The following is a 19404-nucleotide window of genomic DNA, read 5'->3' on the forward strand; positions in this document are numbered from 1 at the left end:
TTAAATGTGTGTCATGTTCTTCATTCACAACAGTGACAGCCAGTTTAGAGGAAGGTAACTTTTTTATTAGTATACCGTTAAAGATCAGCTAAAAGACATTCTGGAGAACCACAATGTGCATGATCAATGTTTCAGCAGTGATCCCAGTGGTAGCCGTGTAATAAAGGACATATGTGATGGCAGCTTGCATCAGACCTTAAAGTCTAACAGTAAAGATGATTTTCTGTCCCTCACTTTTAATTGTGATAGTGTACCAGTTTTTCAGTCTTCCAAATTTAGTATTTGGCCAATATTGTGTTGCGTTAATGAGATACCACCGGAGAGTAGAGACAAACATGTACTTCTATGTGCTATAAGGTTTGGATCCAAAAAGCCAGACATGTCCTGCTTCTTTAAACCATTTGTCGAGGAGTGTGCAAATCTTTCTCAAGTTGGTTTTGAGTGGCAGGATCCTAACAATCAGCCACTGAGACACATAAAAGTACACACGTTGTGCTGTGTGTGTGATGCTGTAGCAAGACCATTGCTACAGAATTTCAAGCAATTTAATGGTGAATATGGCTGCGGAGTTTGCCTTCATCCTGGGATGCAAACAAGTAAAAGGAATGGAAACACAAGGGTTTACACATGTCCTGATGAAAAGCCAAGTGACAGAAATCATAAAACCACAGTAGAAATAGGACAAATAGCTGAAAGACAAGGGAAGACTATATTGGGGATAAGATATGATAAGATAAGATAAGATAAGATAAGATAAGACTTTATTGATCCCACGACGGGGAAATTTTTGCGTCACCTCAGCTCAGGTACAGATATCAGAAGGAAATACAAAAAAAATACAAATAAGTACAATCAATGAAAAAAGTAAGATTATACACTATATACAATGGTAGCATACACAGTATGTGATTATGGATATGGTTGGAAATATGGAAGACATAAACTATATCGCTTGATATAGCTATTGTACCACTACTATTCCTATTTATAGACATGTACACACACACATGTACACACTAAATATACATATGTATACATATACATACATATATACCTGCACATGTCCATACACATGGAAGGTCCATTATGCATGAAGTGGTGACCGTGGATGTTCACAGTGTCCAGTGACTTATGACATTGTGATTGAGGAGTTATAGAGTCTAACTCCTGTTGGGATGGATGATCTGCGAAAGCGCTCCTTCCTGTGTTTCAGTCTCTGACTAAAGGAGCTGCTCAGCCCACTCACATACTCATGCAGTGGGTGATGTGGGTTGTTCATGATGGATGTCAGCTTTACTAACATCCTCCTCTCGCCAACCACCCCCACAGACTCCAGGGATGTCCCCTGGAGTCTAGGGAGCTAGACCTCCGCACCAGTTTGTCAATCCTGCTCCTGTCCCTGTCCGTGCATCCACTCCCCCAGCAGGCCACTGCATAGAAAAGGGCAGATGCTACCGCAGTGTCATAGAATGTCCTTAACAGAGTCCTGCAGACGCCGAAGGACCTCAGTCTCCTCAGCAGGTGGAGTCGACTCTGGCCCTTCTTATACAGGATGTCTGTATTTGTAGTCCAGTCCATTTTATTGTTGAGGTGAACACCCAGGTACTTATAAGAGTCCACTATCTCAATGTCTTTCCCTTGGATGCTCACCGGTGTTGTAGGGGGTGACTTCCTCCTGAAGTCTATGATCATTTCCTTTGTCTTGCCGGCGTTGATTTGGAGTACGTTGGTCTCACACCAGCCAACAAAGTCACTGATGACCCCCCTGTACTCCTGATCATTCCCGTCTGATACGCATCCAATGATGGCTGTATCATCTGAGAATAAAGGGCTCATCTCCTCTTGCAGATTTGCCATTGTTTGATCTTATCAATGGAATGGTCCCTGACTACATGCACTGTGTACTGCTTGGTGTGTGCAGATACATGGCATCTTTATGGATGGATTCTAAAAACACTTCTGAGCCATGGTACATTGGTGTACAAACGGTAAGCATAGACAAACACCTCTTGTCTATTAGACCTCCTGGTATTGTCGCTCGAGTTGAGTAAAAGTGTTGTGCAATGGGGTCCTTTATGGGCTAACTCAGCCTTTATGTTTGAAAGTTTCAATGGGTACCTCTTGAAACAAATAAAAAGTAGTCAAGCTGTACTGCAACAAATATGCAAACGAGTGGCAATATCCCGTGTTTTTCCTCGTTTAGCTAAGCAGTTCTTAACAAATGCAGCTGCAGAAGTTAAACAGTTCTGCAATGAAATGAGACAAGGAACCCAGCATGTGAAGAAGCATGAAAAGTTTACTGAGGTGACTGCCCTTGGTTCACCAAATTAAGACGAATATCTCTGAGTGATCAAGCTGCTCTCCCCTCAGTTAGAGAGGTTCCAACAAACTCTGTGGTGAGTTACTTCAAGAGAATTTCTGTGAATGGAGACGTTGTTCACGTTGTTATACGTACAGCAAAACAAAACAAAGAAACAATTCTGTGGTGCTTTTAAAAAATTGAAGTATTTTTGCTGTCTCACACTTTGTTGAAATGGATAGTCATTGTTTATATGCTATAGGAAAATATGGTAATTGCACAATGCAGAAGTTAGCCAGAGGTTCTCTTATCAGAACTCAGCTGAGCTATATGTCAACTGTTCACTTTCCCACAGGCTTTTACAAAGCCATAAATGCTACTCAGATAGTTAGGCCATGTATGTACATACAGTGTCCACACTCTACCTCAATTGTATGTCAGCTACTGAATACATACTATTGTAAATGATTCAATCTAAATGTGAAGGTGGAGCTACTGATTATGGGGTTGATTATGGGAGAGTCAAATGTCATTCTAATTAAGAGTGAAATGTGCAGCTAACAAGGTCTAAAGCCGTAGCGGTTCATAAAGGTAACGCAATCACGCTGTCATTTCTGAACAGCGTCTTTATTAGAATATGGGTTTCTGAGCTGAGTGGAATATATTTCTCTCAAAACATTTTGCAATGCATGTTCACAACATTTATGTATTTCAATGTAATTCCATTAGGCTAGTGGTGTGGTGTTTAAATGGTCCTTAAAGCACTGTCATAATGAATTTAGGTCATGTAAAAAGACAAAAATATATTTGTATTTTATCTACATCTTTGTGTAATCTGCTGATTCTGTGCTAAATTAAAAATATTTCTACAATATGAATATTCTTTTCCATCTTTTCTGTCTATATAGAAGATGGATTTTGAATATTTACTGTGTTGATTTAATCATTTGTCAAACTTATTGGAAAAGTTTGTTCTTTAAATGTCACAATGCAATAACAGGAAAAAACAGTATTTGAAAGTCAGGAATAGGATGCCTAGTTTTGCAAAAATGCTAAACAAAGAAATAAATAAACTTTACACAAATGAATGAAAAGCATTTTTATTAATCCCAGAGGGAAATTCTAATGTTGTAGTAGGGTTTTATTTAATCACATGTTCAAAGCAAACTTCTCGTAAATTTGTGGCTTTCCCTTACATCTTATTGTCATTCAATGTTAATTGTTGGTTGTTTCCTATTTGTGACAACACAAGTAAATCTTTTGTTCTCTATAAAAAACTTACAATAGTTTAGTTTCACTCATGACTGTCTAACCCATATAAGTTTGATATTACATTTTTCTTCTTAGGATAATATATGTCGGCTTAATGTCATATATTGTTTTAGGAAGTATCCAAAAGATACGAGTTTCATTTATATAATTTTTCAAGGGATCTTATATCTGTTTTCACTCTTGTATGCTTTTCATACAAGTTTCACACAAGACAGATACAAACTTTATAAGATTTATATATATGTTTTCCATATGAGTATGCTACACTGAACTACAGGCTCAGCATGAAGCAAATATCTAGAATCCCCTATAAGATGCTTGTGTCTCCGTTAGGGATGGGTATCGAAACCCGGTTCTTGTTGAGAACCGGTTCCCACTGTTTCAATTCCTTGGAATTGTTTGCCATTTTTGCAAATGATTCCCTTATCGATTCCAGTCACCCCGAATGATGTCACCACGTTGCAGAGCGTCATTTACCTGGCAGGAAACACGGCGCCTAAGCGGCTCAAATGCTCAAAAGTTTGGTTATACTTTACGAGAACGGATGACAATAGGGCAACTTGCAATACTTGCAAAGTAGATATTTCATTTAAGGGAGGAAACACTACGAATATGCAAAAGCATTTGCTCACAAAACACGCGATAACCTTAAATGAATGTCGTCTTTTTAATTCTGCTCCGGACTCATGAATCTCAACCCAGCAGCAGCGGTAACGTTTGCACGTCCTCTCCCGTTAATGCGGCAGGTAAATAATCAGCTAACAGTGCATATTATGTTAGCACGATCTGCCTTATTACAAAACCTGCCATTACTGTGCGCTGCATTTAGGTGATGAGAGAGACAGAGTCTGGCTGGCTCAGATGCTGGCAGTTCTCGCTGCAGTCTACCGGTAGCGTCTCCTTTCAGGCCAGGATAGACGAATGTCACCGAGCAGTGACTAAGTTTGTGGTCAAAGGCTTGCACCCATTTGCCACAGCAGATGCCCCCGATTTTCGGTAAGTGAATGTGTTTAATTGTAGGCAGGGACATTACTGGATATTCTTGTGTAATTGGTACAGAATAATTTATGTTATACTTTGTTTTTGCTACAGAAGAATATTTATTTTATTATTTTACATTTACAATTTTTTTTTTCCTGGGGACCCTGTGACGCCCCATTGAAGAGCCGTAGGCTGTGGATCTCTTAAGATCTCACTGTTGGGTTCGTAAGGCCATGTTACTCCTAAATTTCTATCTTGTTCAAAGAGAAGATATAAAACAAAGTTCTAAGCTAATCGACCTTAGTGTTCTCCTTTTTTAAAAATAAGAATCGATAAAGAATTGAATCCTTAAACAGAATCAAAAATGGAATCGGAATCGTGAAAATCTTATCAATACCCATCCCTAGTCTCCGTTCAGTTTATTTCCTTTTGTGATCATTTGCCTGCCTGGTGTTTATCTAAAGTACTGGAAGAGGAAAGTCAAGAGAATGTAAAACCTTGAAAAAGAACCAAATGTGCTTTTTACCCTCACTGGTAACCCTGAGTTTTGAAAAGCTTTGAAATATTAAATGTTATTTAGTTTAAAGTCTTTCCAGCTTTACAGACCTTCTTCTAGCCACTGATTGAGCTCCAGCATTGCTGTTAGTGTGAGTGCATGTTTTTTTTCTAGTGCATGTAACTGTGTGTGTGTGTGTGTGCGTGTGTGTGTGTGTGCTACACTGAGTGTCACTGAGGGCTCTTGAGACACCAAAATCCTTTCAGGGCCCCAGAGTGCTCCACTGTCTCCCTCTCTTTCGATCATATGATGTTTTTCATCTTACAGCTGCTGTTTCTTTTTTCTTCCATCTCCTGGGGTCTTGATGCCCTTTCCCCTTTATCTATCACCCATCAGCCGCACCAAGACCAAACAACAGCCGCCTCCATCTCCCATGGTCTTGAACTTCAAGCACATCGTGGCTCTGAGAGGCCACACTGAGCAAGCCGCTAATGCTGCTGCTGCCAGGCATGAGAAGCAGCTGATTACATGGAGCAGGATTACGCTTATCTCACCACAAACAAGTGCTGAGGTCACTGTGCACTGGCCAGGCTGCAGTCTGTTTGCTGTTTTTTTCACAGCCATTTTTAGACACACAGGATTTGAATAAAATGTAAAGTTTCAACGATCTATCCTTTTATTTAAAGAGAACTTAATAGTAATATCAAGCTACTCATTATAGGAAGTCAGCATCATTGTGATGTCACGGTAATGTTATCTGTGCTATCACAGCTCAAAATGGCATCTTTTTTACAGAAAGTTTGCACTGTGAAGTGGTGATCAAAACAGAAAGGTAAGCTTGTGTGTGTGTGTGCATTCAAACAAGGACTCAGTCGTGCTTTTCTGACCTCAGTAAGAAACAACTGGATTTAACTTGGAGATCTGAGATTTTCAGAATAGTTGAAACTAAACCACCACAGAATAGGTATTGCAGAACGTTAGCTTAGCTTAGCTTGTGGCCGACTCACTAGCAGCATGGCTACTTCACCTGTCCCTCCTGCACTTTCCTGCTCATTGTGTCAGATGTTTAGTTACTCCTCGGGCACTTTAGCAGTAATGATACTTGTAACAAATGTAGCATATTTGCAGCTCTGGAGGCCAGGATTACTGAATTGGAGACTCGGCTTTGCACCCTGAAAACCCAATAGCTAGCCAGGCCCCTGTAGGCAGTGCAGCCGAAGATAGTGCATGCAACGCTAGCTGCCCCCAGGAGACTGTCTGAGCAACCAGGGAAACAGTGTGTGTGACAGGAAGCATAGTCCTAAACAGAAGCCCCAGGTACACCACCAACCTGTTCATGTGTCTAACCGTTTTTCCCCACTCGGCGACACACCCGCCGGGGGTCAAACTCTGGTAATTGCCGATTCTGTTCTCAGACATGTGAAGCTAGAGACACCGGCAACCATAGTCAATTGTCTTCCAGGGGCCAGAGCAGGCGACATTGAAGGAAATTTAAAACTGCTGGCTAAGGGTAAACGTAAATACAGTAAGATCATAATTCACGTCGGCAGTAATGACACCCGGTTACGCCAATCGGAGGTCACTAAAATCAATATTGAATCGGTGTGTAACTTTGCCAAAACAATGTGGGACTCTGTAGTTTTCTCTGGTCCCCTCCCCAATCAGACCAGGAGTGACATGTTTAGCCGCATGTTCTCCTTAAATTGCTGGCTGTCTGAGTGGTGTCCCAGAAACGATGTGGGGTTCACAGATAATTGGCAAACCTTCTGGAGGAAACCTGGTCTTGTTAGGAGAGACATGTCCCCAGCAATATCCAGCGATTATTGAATTGACCCCACCAATAATTTGATCTCTTCGAGTAAAGAAAAGCAAACCCAATAAAAAGAAAAAAAATGATCTGTCAATGTCTCATTCACCCAGCGGTGGAGAAAGAGTTAAATTACGTTCTCTACTGGAGTCCTACGTCATGTGACAAATATGGCCAATGTGATTGGCTGTGCCTTTCAGGGAGCTCTGTTTAGTTTTAGCAGCGGCAAGCCTGCACTGCGAGGACCTGCAAGGAGGAGAGGAGGATGGAAACAAAAAGGAAGAACTTGGATATAAGAAAGTATTTTTCAAAGAAACCTGTAAGTCACTTAAAGTCAAGTTCACTCATAAAATGTGTCCGTCATAATAACGTTACAGGCTATGCTAGGCTTTGGCCCACATAGGTCTAAAATTGTATGTAACCATGAATAACGTGTTTTGGAAACTAACTGCACAACAGGCAGCACTATTAGTTATCTCAGTCTCCCAGAGTGGCATTTCTAATTTCGATTGAAACTGACAGGGGATTTCTTTAACCCTTTAAAACCGGTCGGAGCGGGCACGCTCCTTTTTGCGTAACTATTTTTAAATCCCGGTAGCTCTGCAACCACGTAAGCTAGAGCAATAATTTTTTTTGCATATGAAACTGGAGGAGTTGTACTTACATCTTGTGCCATTAGCTTGTCCTAGGTCACGGTTTCCTTCCACATATAGCTTTGCAAAAACTGCATAAAAAGCGCTTGCAGCAACAAAAACATAATATTTCAGAAACACGCTTTGCCGATCCGATCAGCTGTTTGCAAAACACTTCCTACGTTGGAATAGACGTCAGCGCGAACTTTCGCATGTCCGCCATTACCTGCCAGAAACCGGAAGTGACGTCATTTTCGCGGAAATGTAGTTTTTTTACTATCAGGACCTCATGAGCCTATACTGGTGTTTTTAAAAGTTATCTTTGACTTTATGACTTTCTGTGTCGTTTCTGGGATGCTTAGAACTCAAATTGCACTGCTGGAAATAGTTTATTTTGATGCATATGCTGCTTTTTTGCAAATTTGCATTGTAATATTTATTTTCGTTTTTTCTGCAGTATATAAAAATTGGTGTATTTCAAATATAAAACTATGAAGACACTCAAAATAAATTTCCTGTGGTGGGAAAGTATTTTGTGCAACTTTTTTGTATTTACAGTTTTGAGGGATAAGCCTCTTAAATTTCTCTAACTAGAAATATATGTTAAAAAAACAAAAACGATTTTCAATTTTTTTGTAGTTTATTGCACTTTTTTGCAATTTATGTAATTACAATGCACTTAATGCATACATATTATTAAAATGTGGGCTATAATGGTTGTATTGATGTATAGCAACTTGAAATGCTCCCAAAATTGGCACTACAGCATATAAAAATATCATATAAGCTCTGGCGGACTTGGTTCTATGGTAGGTCTTAAAGGGTTAAATCACCGTGCCGTTCTTTTCTTTAGCCAAGACTCCTGAGTTTAGAAAACACAAACACTGCACTTCTTTCGCTCGTGAGGGCAGTCATGAAACACAGGATCTGCGTCTCATGACTGTCTGCGTCTTTTATTTATACTTTTCTGTGTGTCTGTATGTGTGTGTGTGTGTGTGTGTGTGTGTGTGTGTGTGTGTAAAGATAACAGAGTTATTCTCAGAACTCAGAGCTGAGGTTCCCCTTTTCTAAGTCTGCATGTTCCAAAACAGAAAGAGGAAGCTGTAAGTTGTTTATCACAGAAGAGTTCATGTCAAAAGTTATTAGGTGAAAAGTCACATAGACATGTGCTTAATGTTAAAATAAAAAGATACAGTTCATATAGCTGATCACATTATACAATATTCTCCTGTGACATTCCCTCCTGTTGATCATGAATTGAAATGTACAATTCATCAGTAAGTAACTAATTGTCTTTCACATTCTCAGTTACTACATCATTAGTTACACTTCATCTTCATCTGACAAACAGGAAAAGAAGTCTTCATGATCTTCATTGATTTCAGTACATCTGCGTATGCTGTGAATGATAAACTTATCATCTGTGAAATTACAGCTTTTAAACAAGGAATAACTCAAATAAAGAAAACAAAATAAAACCAGGGAAACACAGTCAACAGTCTCTATAGCATCTGAAGCCATGTTCCAAGAATGTACATTATCTGGTACGTAGGTGCAGCATGTGGTGTTGAATAAAACGCACAATCCTCCTTTCTCAGCCAGGATCATGTGCAGTGCTACACGATGTTGCATTACAGCAATTCTGAGAGCGTCTATTTCTTGGTTTTGTCCCTCGTTGACCTTCCAGGATGCTTTGAGAAACAAGCCGAATCCATAGTCCATTATCTCACTTCTGAGAGCATGTTTTCCAACTCCTGCCCACAGGAAGAGTGAGTTGAGTACCTTTTGTCCAGTTGTCCAGAGTTTGAATCCTTCAGGTACGTCGGTTCCCCACATTGAATCATGTGGTCAGACTGTTTAAGTTGAGCGTTTCTTCCTGGTTGACGATGATGATGTTGTGGACTTTACAAAAGTCATTCTGAAGATGTGGTCGGAGATCAAAATTTGTGCACTTGTTCCAGGGTGTTTCCCGTACATGGTTGTGTTAATATGCTCGGCATGTGCAAGCAGACATAACAGTCTGTCCCTGTGGTTTTGTTAAACATATCTGTATCAGGCATTTTTCATCCAAGGATGGATGTGATCTTGTGTCATGTCCATTAGGTGTAAGTTGTCGTACATCCATCTTCTCTGTCTGCCTCGTGGCTCGGATGCTGTTGGCATCAGCTGGGATCCTGTAAGGGTGAGCTTTTGTAGTCAAGGTAACCACGAGGGTTCCCCTTCACATTGTTGCACATAGGTCCATCACACCTACACCTGGCTGCCCTAAAGTTGATCGGATAGAGATTGGAGTGCAGGCTTACCCCACGGGGGCCCAAAACGCACTTGCCACCCTCACCCCCGGAACAACCAAGCGTAGGTGCTTCCTCCTTGGTCTCGGGGCCTCCTGGGACCTCAACCTTTTTGCAGTGGCTCTGATGTATCCAGGAGGGTCTCTCTGCAATTTTACAAGCTATGGGTGTTGTCAATAACACTTGATATTGGCCCTCCATTACCATTTTTCCTCTTGAACACCCCTTTCGCCTGATTTCAACCTGCAAGAGACTGGAGAAAAGTCTTACGGCAGTTTATTGTTCAAAACAATATCCTTATTTTCTACTAGTTTTGCCATCCATTCTGCCAGAGTTGTTTCTCTGCGGATTTTTCTAAAGGTTCACTTTTTGCAACTGAGATTGCATCTGCTTTTTACACTGGATAAATCTCTGGCCATTTTGTGAATACGTCTATAATCACTAGAGTATAAAAGTGTGTATTCAGGACCTGGACTATCCCCGATGAGGACACATGGGTCACCCCATGGGTCACTAATGCTGCTGTTCTGCACAGGGACTTGGGGAGTACTGGTTTACCTTCACAAGTCATAAGATCATTTTCTAGCTGCGCTCCACACTTTAACCATTTCTTCTGTTCTGTAATTGCTGCTGCTTTTTGTTCATCTTTAAGTACATCAAGTGGTATTTGCATAGAGGATGCAGACATTAATGTGTCTACAATTTGCTGTGCGGCTAACTTTGCTGCTTGATCTGCCAAGTTATTGCCTTTAATTATTTCTGATTCACCTTTCTGATGTGCAGCACATTTACATGATGCTAACTGTTTTGGCAATGTAATTACTTCTAATAGTGTCTTTAGAAGATCTCAAAGTGTTGCACAGCTGAAAAACATACTTTCTGTAAGTGTATATATTTATATCTTGGCCTGCATGTGTGAGGATGTGTGTGAGGATGTCGCGTAGTTCCTGTTACACAGACGATTTCCTGTCACAGACACACCACAGACACACATATTTCCTGTTTCTGCAGACTAATCGAACTCTTTGTCGAACTTTCACTGCGTGGGGTACTTTGATGATTAAATTGTACCCTAAAACAATGTCAGCTGACCTTTTTTACTGCCTCTGCTGCGTCTGCACAGGCCTGCACCTCCATCTACATGTAAGTAGAAAGGCTTATCATAATCAGGCAAAGCCAAAACTGTATTTGTCTGTAATGCCAGTTTCAAGTTACTGAACGCTTCTTCTGCTTTCTTCTTTGTAGATGCAACACTACATTTTGACTTAGGGCATTTTAGGCAATTCCTTTTTTCAAAGAACTCACACATCTTACATATTTCAAACTTTTAAGTTAGGAAAAAACTTTGCATTGCTCACAGCTCGAAAACTAGGCATTAATAAATCATATGCCTAATCATTATATGTCACTGTGATCCACAAGTATGATCACAAATTTGTTTTTCAAACTTACAAAACAAACAAACAAAAACAAAAACAAATTGCCGATGGCATGAAGGCTTTACACACATGAGTCAGAACACAAAAAAGAAAAAGAAAAAGCTGCTGCCAGAAACAGAGCAGAAGTGTGAGGAAAAAACTGAGCTCACAGACAGTTGCATGTGTGAGCTTTAATATGCAGCTTTTGCTCTAAAAAACAAATAAAAATAAAAAAATGTATAACTTGCTCATCAGCTTGGTAGTGTCCACATATTTAATTCATTTTATTCAGCTTCTTAAACCTGTAGCTTTAGCTGTTTTATACAGGGTTTGGCTTATTAAGTGTGCCTATGCCAAGAGGCACACTTATTACTATTCGTCAGATTTATCCTACTTATTATTATTCTCCATCTTCCGCCCTAATTTTCGGTAGCAGTAACTCGCCTCCCCACAGTTTTGAGACAAGGTTGACATATGTTACCTCATTTTGTGTGGCAGGATCTGGAATGGTGTGCTATGACTTTTGGTGTTTATGACTTTTATAGTTTTTTAAATATTAATATTTTAGTGAAAATTTTCCCACGCTTCTCTGCCACACAGTTTTGACACAAGGGTTACATATGTTAGATCATTTTGTGCGGCTGGAGCTGGACTAGTATGGTATGATTTCTGGTGTTTATGACTTTTATAGTTTTTTAAATATTAATATTTTAGTGCAAATTTAGAAAGATTCTTCTTTTGGCGCCATAGAAACAGACTTCATTTGTAGTGTGTTGGCTCCATCTTTTGGTCCCATTGAAACAAATTTCAAACTTCATTTGTGGTGTGTTGGCTCTCTCTAGTGGTATGCCGGAAGTGGTACATCCTGTCTACCCTTATTTGGATACCGTAATGACGACAATATCAATGGCGTGCACAGCCTCGCTGCTTTCAGGAACCATTGGAAATTTTAAGGTTGCACGAACCATTGAATAGTTACCGTAACCGCAATGGCGTATGCTTGGTGGAAAACTCCATATCCCACAATTCATAGCACACCTCTGCCGAGTTAAACAATGGCGGACACGTCTTCGTTTTAAATGTCTTTTATTAGTGTTTCTAGGTCACAAAATAAACTTTTAAGATATTTTCAGGCGAGAATGTAGGTGTGTAAACTTCAAATATCTGCCCGTTTTGTCAAAACATCCCATATTAGCAACAGTTCTCTGACGATGTTGCTGCTAGCCGGCTAACTAGCTAGCATGGCTAGCGTAGCTAGCTAGCACCGCTAGCGACCCTTCGAGCACCCGGGCTTGGCTTACAGTGAGGCGCCTGACACTGGTTTCACCACCCGATCGCTCGCCAAGAGTCTGTGTTTTAGCTGGACTTTTTTGTTTATATGGGCCGATGATGCTGGTCAATGTGGAAAAAATAACTGAGTTGTTTGGTGGTGGCTAGCGTGGAGCTACAACCGAGGGCAGCTATCCACTGGTGTGTGACAGAAAGGACATGCGGTGAAAGAGACATACGAAGCGGCGAGGCAACCGCCGATCGACCGGTGGTGGCTAACGCGGAGGTCAATCGTGGATCAGGGAAACCGAAGGCAGGAGCGTGAGGTGAACTGAATTTCAGGTAAGAAGTTATGAACTGCACTCTATTTGGGTCAGATATAAACCGAGTTTAGGTGTAGTTCATTTTCGTTGTGCTGACCTTTTACAATCGTACTGCGTGCTAGCTAGCACGACGGGAGTTTCTATACAGCTGTGTGCACGCTAAGTTACTGACATTGAACTTTATTTTATTCATAAGGGTTAGTTCGTAGAGTTGCCGTACAAACGGAATAGTCCCACATTCAGAGAAAATATTAAGATTTATTCTGTCATTACCAAGCCTCCCCTGTCATTCTCTCGCCTGTTGAAACTTCAACCATGAAACTGATCAATGATTGGCTTTTCGCTCTTGTTTATCGCGCTAAACAACAGCAGCACATTTAAGCTTGATCAGCTGTTGTTAGAATTCATTTGATTTTAATTTCTAGTATCAGCTGATGTTTGCTGGAGCCACAGCTGACAAAAGGGCTGGTCCAAACCAGGAGATGTCCTTACTGAATCATCAGAGCTGAACTGGTGATGGAGAAACAGGTTTACCCTTTAGGTGACATGAATGAGTTGAAGGGAAGTTATGAGTTGTTTCTGAGAGACAAATAAACACAAAGCTCCTTTTTTGTGTAGCTGACAGCTGGTAACTGTGCAGGGGCGGATCTAGCAAAGCTTTTGCCAGGGGGCCAGGTAGGGCATTAGCAGAGAAAGGTGGACACAAAGATATACTTTTCTTTCTTACTCTCAGATAAAATATTTAGCTTTTATTAAATAGTTATCTGAATCTTACAACCAAAGTTTGTATAATTGTTAAGGGATTTCAGGATTTTGGGATTTTTTATTATGTTATGCTTAAAAGTACATTTCATTATCTAAATGTGTTTGCTCTTTCAGTATTCAGCTTAAATGGGGAAGTTACACTCTGTGCAGACTCAACAGGAAGCCTGCACACAGCACAGTTCTATTTTATCTCTTCCTGTACGTGCTATGAATAAAGCTATGAATAAAGGCTTCTTTTATTGCAGGGTGCGAGTCTCCCTGAGTCTCACCCGTGTACACGTTAACCTGTCTGAGCGTTTTTATTCTGACCTGAGTTGCAATACAGGAAAACTCCTGACATTTCTTGGTCCTTCGAGCCGGATGGGATACAGCACTTTTGTGTGACCCCACAGAAAAACCTCATCGAGTCCTGACGTCGTGAGAAGCCCGCGCTGAAGTCTGTCGACAGCTCCTCTCTAGGTAGAGGATAAAAGACCAGAGACGTGACATTCGGGTTCTGGCCAGCGTTTTTAAAAGTGGTCCACGGCGGTGGGGGTCGATGAGGCAGACCTGAGAGACCGGCAGTGAATCAGCAACCAGGTGAATATTAACACTCTGAGACACCTTGCGTAAAACGTTTAGGCTCGCCCAGAGGGGTTGGTAGCATTCCTAAAAGTAAAGGCTTGCCTGAAAAAGGGCTGGAAGCATTTTTAGGAGGATTTCTAAAAGTAAAGGCTCGCCTGAATAAGGGCTGGAAGCATTTTTAGAAGGGTTTCTAAAAGTAAAGGCTTGCCTGAAAAAGGGCTGGAAGCATTTTTAGATAAACCTCGTCTGTAAAACGTAGTACGCGTTGAAAAGGTATTGTTGTTTTATTTCTGTTGGTGGAATAAGTTGATTTTACAGCACAATAAGGAGGCTGAACTATTCCACTAATTTGTTTGCTGTTGGCCACCCAAGTACTGGTGAAAAGAGAAAAAAGGTCGTGTTTTACCACGTAAAGGTGACACCGCTTTCAAGAATAGCTTGAAAGTAGAAGGCCGTGTCAACTACCTCTCTCGATTCTCGTGCAACGAAGCTTCAAAACTCACTGCTGACGAGCAGTGGTTAGAGAAAAAATGTCCAGGCGCTGGACAAATTAGTGCATGTAGATGGAGAAATCCAAAAGAAAACTAAATGTCCCACATGGGAGGGAAAATGTAGCCCCTCCGCATTGGCTAAATTAAAAGAAACCCTCCAAGCAGAAATAAATACTGAAAAGGATCCTAAAAAGAAAACAAAGAATACACAAGAGTTGTAGTATTTTAACGCATGGAAAGAGGAATGTAGTGGTTAAATTAAATTAGAGCTTATCTAGTGTATTCAAACTGTGTAAAAAAAAAAAAACTCTGTAAATTGGTACTAACAAATGAAACAAAATTGGGAAGACAACCAAGCTGAATGAATAGAATGCATGAAACCAGATAATTCACACGAAAATATATCAAATAAAAAAGAGAGATGCATGAGGTATATTACGGCTGTGTCATTGTTCAGCCAAGGAAAAGCAAATGTCTCCAGCTTGGGAAGGTGTGAAGCTGCAGATTCACACAGACCCGTGATGGATACATAATCAAATATAAACTAATATACTATTGTATATTAGTAGTGAAGTAGTGTACTGTAATATACTATTGCTGTTATAAAAAAGGAAAAACAATACAATGATAACATTAATAATGACATGCTATTAATAAGAAGAGGCACCTCAGTCAGTTATGATATGAGGTGGATGATTGTTAAAAGTAGTCTGATTCCAGCTTAAGGTTTGCTCAAACTTAGTACAATGATATATGAGATGAAGAAAATAAAGAAAATACCAGATCTAATCAGGTGCATAGAGACACTTGACCTGCTTGTAAACCTGTCATCTTAGATGAGACTTTGTTAAGATGAAGAGCAAACCTATACTAACAACTAATGAGCCAAACCCTGTATACAACAGCTGAAGCTACAAGATTGAGAAGCTGAATTAAATATGTGGACACTACCAAGCTAATGAGGAGCGGTGACGCGCATGGAGATTGTTGCTTTCGGTTTAGAGTGCTGTTGAGCTTTACAACTGTTGTTTGCAAATGTTGCTAAATGCCTGTGACTGGCCTGTGACTGAGATGCTGGTTTTGCTCACTACAATCGTATAAATAGAGTTCATTACTGTGGATGTACAGTAAGTGACCACTATATATCTTTCAGTAGTAACTTGAGGTTACTACTGATGCCGGTGTGTTTTAGTTTTCTCTCCAGTTTATGTGTGTGCTGTGAGAATGATTAGAGGTTTCAGTTGTTCTTCTTTGACTTTCTGATTATGACAAGCATGTCTAAAATGCTCGTATGAAAGCATATTTTGTGTGATTTTAACTGTGTGAATGCTGTGAGTGGTAGGTTTTGAGTGATTGGGTGTGATCTGTACAAAAATAATAAAAAATAAGTAAAAATAACACTACAAAGGTTCATAGTGGAGTGAGTGAACGAGTGGAAGTTTGAGAGAAAAGGCAGTGTGTGTGATGATTCCTGATGTCTGAAGGGGCTCTATTTAGAAGTGTGAGTGTGACATAAAGGTGTTGGTATTAGATCGAGTTTTTTTAGAGGGTTTATAGACTATGAATACAAAGAGAAACAAAAGAGTTCGATTAGTCTGCAGAAACAGGAAATATGTGTGCCTGTGGTGTGTCAAGACAGCTCACCGAGAGAAACAGACGAGTTAAACTCTAAGAAGATGAAGCGAATGAATGTTTTAGGAAAAGTAATGATAATGATATTAATTGTATGCTTTAGTGTGTCAATACAGGTGGATTTTTCTCAACCTGGACCCTTGAGTACAGCGTCAAAACCATAGATTAATTGGGAAAGTGCGAGAATACAGGGTATAATTGGGTTGAAATTGAAGGCTGAACTCATGATTGTTTAGAGATGTCCGCCATGTCATAAACAAAAGAAGGCAAAATAATGACAGAAATAATTGACAACTATATTACTGAACAGACAACACATACTCAAATTGTTATATGTGAAATTATTTTTGGAAAGAGTCAGAAGTGAGATAGTTTGAATTTAGAACTCAGTGATAAGATGCATGAATTAAACCTTATGTCAACACACATGGAACGAAGAAAGCAGCTTACACTCAATTAATATGAACGCAAAGCCTTGATGCCATAGGCAATTTGTTTTGTTTGTTTGTTTGTTTGTTTTGTAAATTTGGAAAACAAATTTGTGATCATACTTGTGGATCACAGTGACACATAGTGATTAGGCATATGATTTGTTGATGCCTAGTTTTAGAGCTGTGAGCTATGAACTGTAAGCAATGCAAAGTTTTTCCCACTTCCCCCTACTTTGCAAGATGGTGACGCACACTGCTGTATAAAGAAGCTAGGAAGCTAGATGAGGAAACAAAACCACGCGCTGACCTTCACAGCACACCACAGGCTGGTTTCATTAATATCTTTGTAGACGGTTCAGCGTCCAAAAATAGCCTTGGGCGAAACTGTGTAGGTTATGCGGTAAGCAAAAGCACTAACTTCCTCACACTCTGCACAGAGCGCAGAGCTCACGGCTGTCATACGTGACAACTCAGAGGTCACTAAAGGCAATAACTTTGCAGATCAAGCAGCAAAAGCAGCAGCACAACAAACTACAGACATTAATGTCTGACACCTCAATGCAAATAGCATTTGATGTGCTTATAAATTAACAAAAAGCCGCACCAACTGCAGAACAAAGGAGATGATTAGAATGTGGAGCACAGCTAGATTTGATGACTTGTAATGGCAAACCAATACTACCAAAGTCCCTACACAAATCAGAAGCATTATTGACACACGGTTTCAATCATGTGTCAACAGGAGGGAGGGATGGTAGATAAAATTTCGGAAATTTGTCAGAATATGTGTGATTTGCCAAAAACATAATGTGCATAATACACAACACCTCATCCTTTTCATACAATCCACATGGATTTTATTGAGCTAAATGAATGCCAAGGCTCAAAATACGATCTAGTGATCATAGACGTATTCTCAAAATGGCCAGAAATCTATCCAGTAAAAAAAGCAGACGCCATCTCAGTAGCAAAATGTTTGTGCAACCATTTCATTCCAACATATGGCATCCCCACTCTGATAAGATCAGACAATGGGACACATTTTGTCAATGTGAGCCCATAGATAAGTCAATAAGAGAAACTACACTAGCCGAATGGATGAATAAATTACTTGATAATAAAGAGATTGTTCTAAACAACCAACTGCCGAGTGATATCTCTCCAGTGTCTTGCAGGTTGAAACCAGGTGATTAGATCCTGATCAAAGTACTCCAAAGAAAAATTGGAGTTCACCAAGGTGGGAAGGTCCTTATCAAGTGCTACTCACCACACCTACTGCCTGCAAAATAGCAGAAAGACAGTCCTGGATCCATCAAAGCCACTGCAAAAAAGTGATTGACAACCTAAATGTTTAGACGCCGACACCCCTAACTCCTGGTGATCTATTGGTGGAGGGAGGGCTGATCGGGTACACCCCGCCCTCTTCTTCTTGCCGGTAGTCTACTCATCAGAGGTCACAGGTGTGTCTGGTCATCATGAAGACACTCGTCCCCCTAGTGGCTAATGTTGCACTCCTGGTGAGTTTATTAACACTCACCCGAAAGGAAAAGGAGGAAAAACACCACCTGCAGACAAGATGGTCACATGACAACTCACATCTTCGTGACATGACACAAGACCACATTCACCCATGGATGAACAACGCATGGTATCGATATATACATGACAGCACACCCAGACAAGACTGCTGTTTGCTCCTATATGCCCCCAACGACACAGTACGCCACCTTGTACGCGAAGGCAATGGACATAATTCAGGCAAAGTGTGCCGCAAGCTACGCCAGCCTTGGGTATCAATTCCAGGGAATCGTGGTCAACCATGAGGAACCTCTCCAGATAGGACTACGAAATGGCACAAGTGACGAATGGTTCTGGGTTGACCTGAAAGTGAAGCACAGAAGTAAGGCTAAATCATTCCCAGTCTTTCTTGAAAACAATGGGAATCTGAGCCACAGCCTATGCTACCGCCAAGAGAATGGATCCACGCCAATGAGAAACACCACCAACTGCAAAGCAGTACAGACACACGCTCCTGGAGGGCCCGTGAAGAGCAGCAACATCTCAAATGGCACCTTCTGGGTGCAAGGGATGGCCTGGCTCTGTGGCCAATGGGCCTATTTTATCCTTCCTGGGAATTGGACAGGTCAGTGCGCTCCCACTTTCAAGATAACCATGGACGCCACGTCAACATCAACGTCAACAACAAGGAAAAGACGAGGCACCCCGGGCCTCAAGCAGCATGATTCTGTGTGGGGTTCCGATGTCCCAGAGGAATTCAAACTTTGGACTGACAGACAAAAAGTTACTCATGCACTTTTCCCATGGGTGGGGGTAGGAAAACACACTTTAAGGATAGAGACTCTGAACTACCGTTTTGGACCTTTTTCTGAATGCTTCATGTAAAATCAACGACAAACGGGATCAAGAAATTGACGCTCCGCGCATTGCAGTAATGCAACACAGGGTAGCACTGGACATGATTCTCGTCAAGAAAGGAGGACTATGTGTCCTCTTTAACAACATATGTTGCACATACATTCCAGATAATGTGCACTCACCGAACATGACTGATGCTCTGAAAACACTCAGACAACTTCGGGATGCACAACAACGAGACTATGCCACAAACACAGAAGACTGGATTACGTGGCTTTTAAGCGGCTCTTGGAAGTCCCTGCTGATTAAAGGACTTGTTTTTGTTGGTGTTATAATACTGTTATTGTGTCTTTTCAC

This window comes from Oreochromis aureus, linkage group 2 (genome assembly GCF_013358895.1).
Source record: "Oreochromis aureus strain Israel breed Guangdong linkage group 2, ZZ_aureus, whole genome shotgun sequence".
Lineage (NCBI taxonomy): Eukaryota > Metazoa > Chordata > Actinopteri > Cichliformes > Cichlidae > Oreochromis > Oreochromis aureus.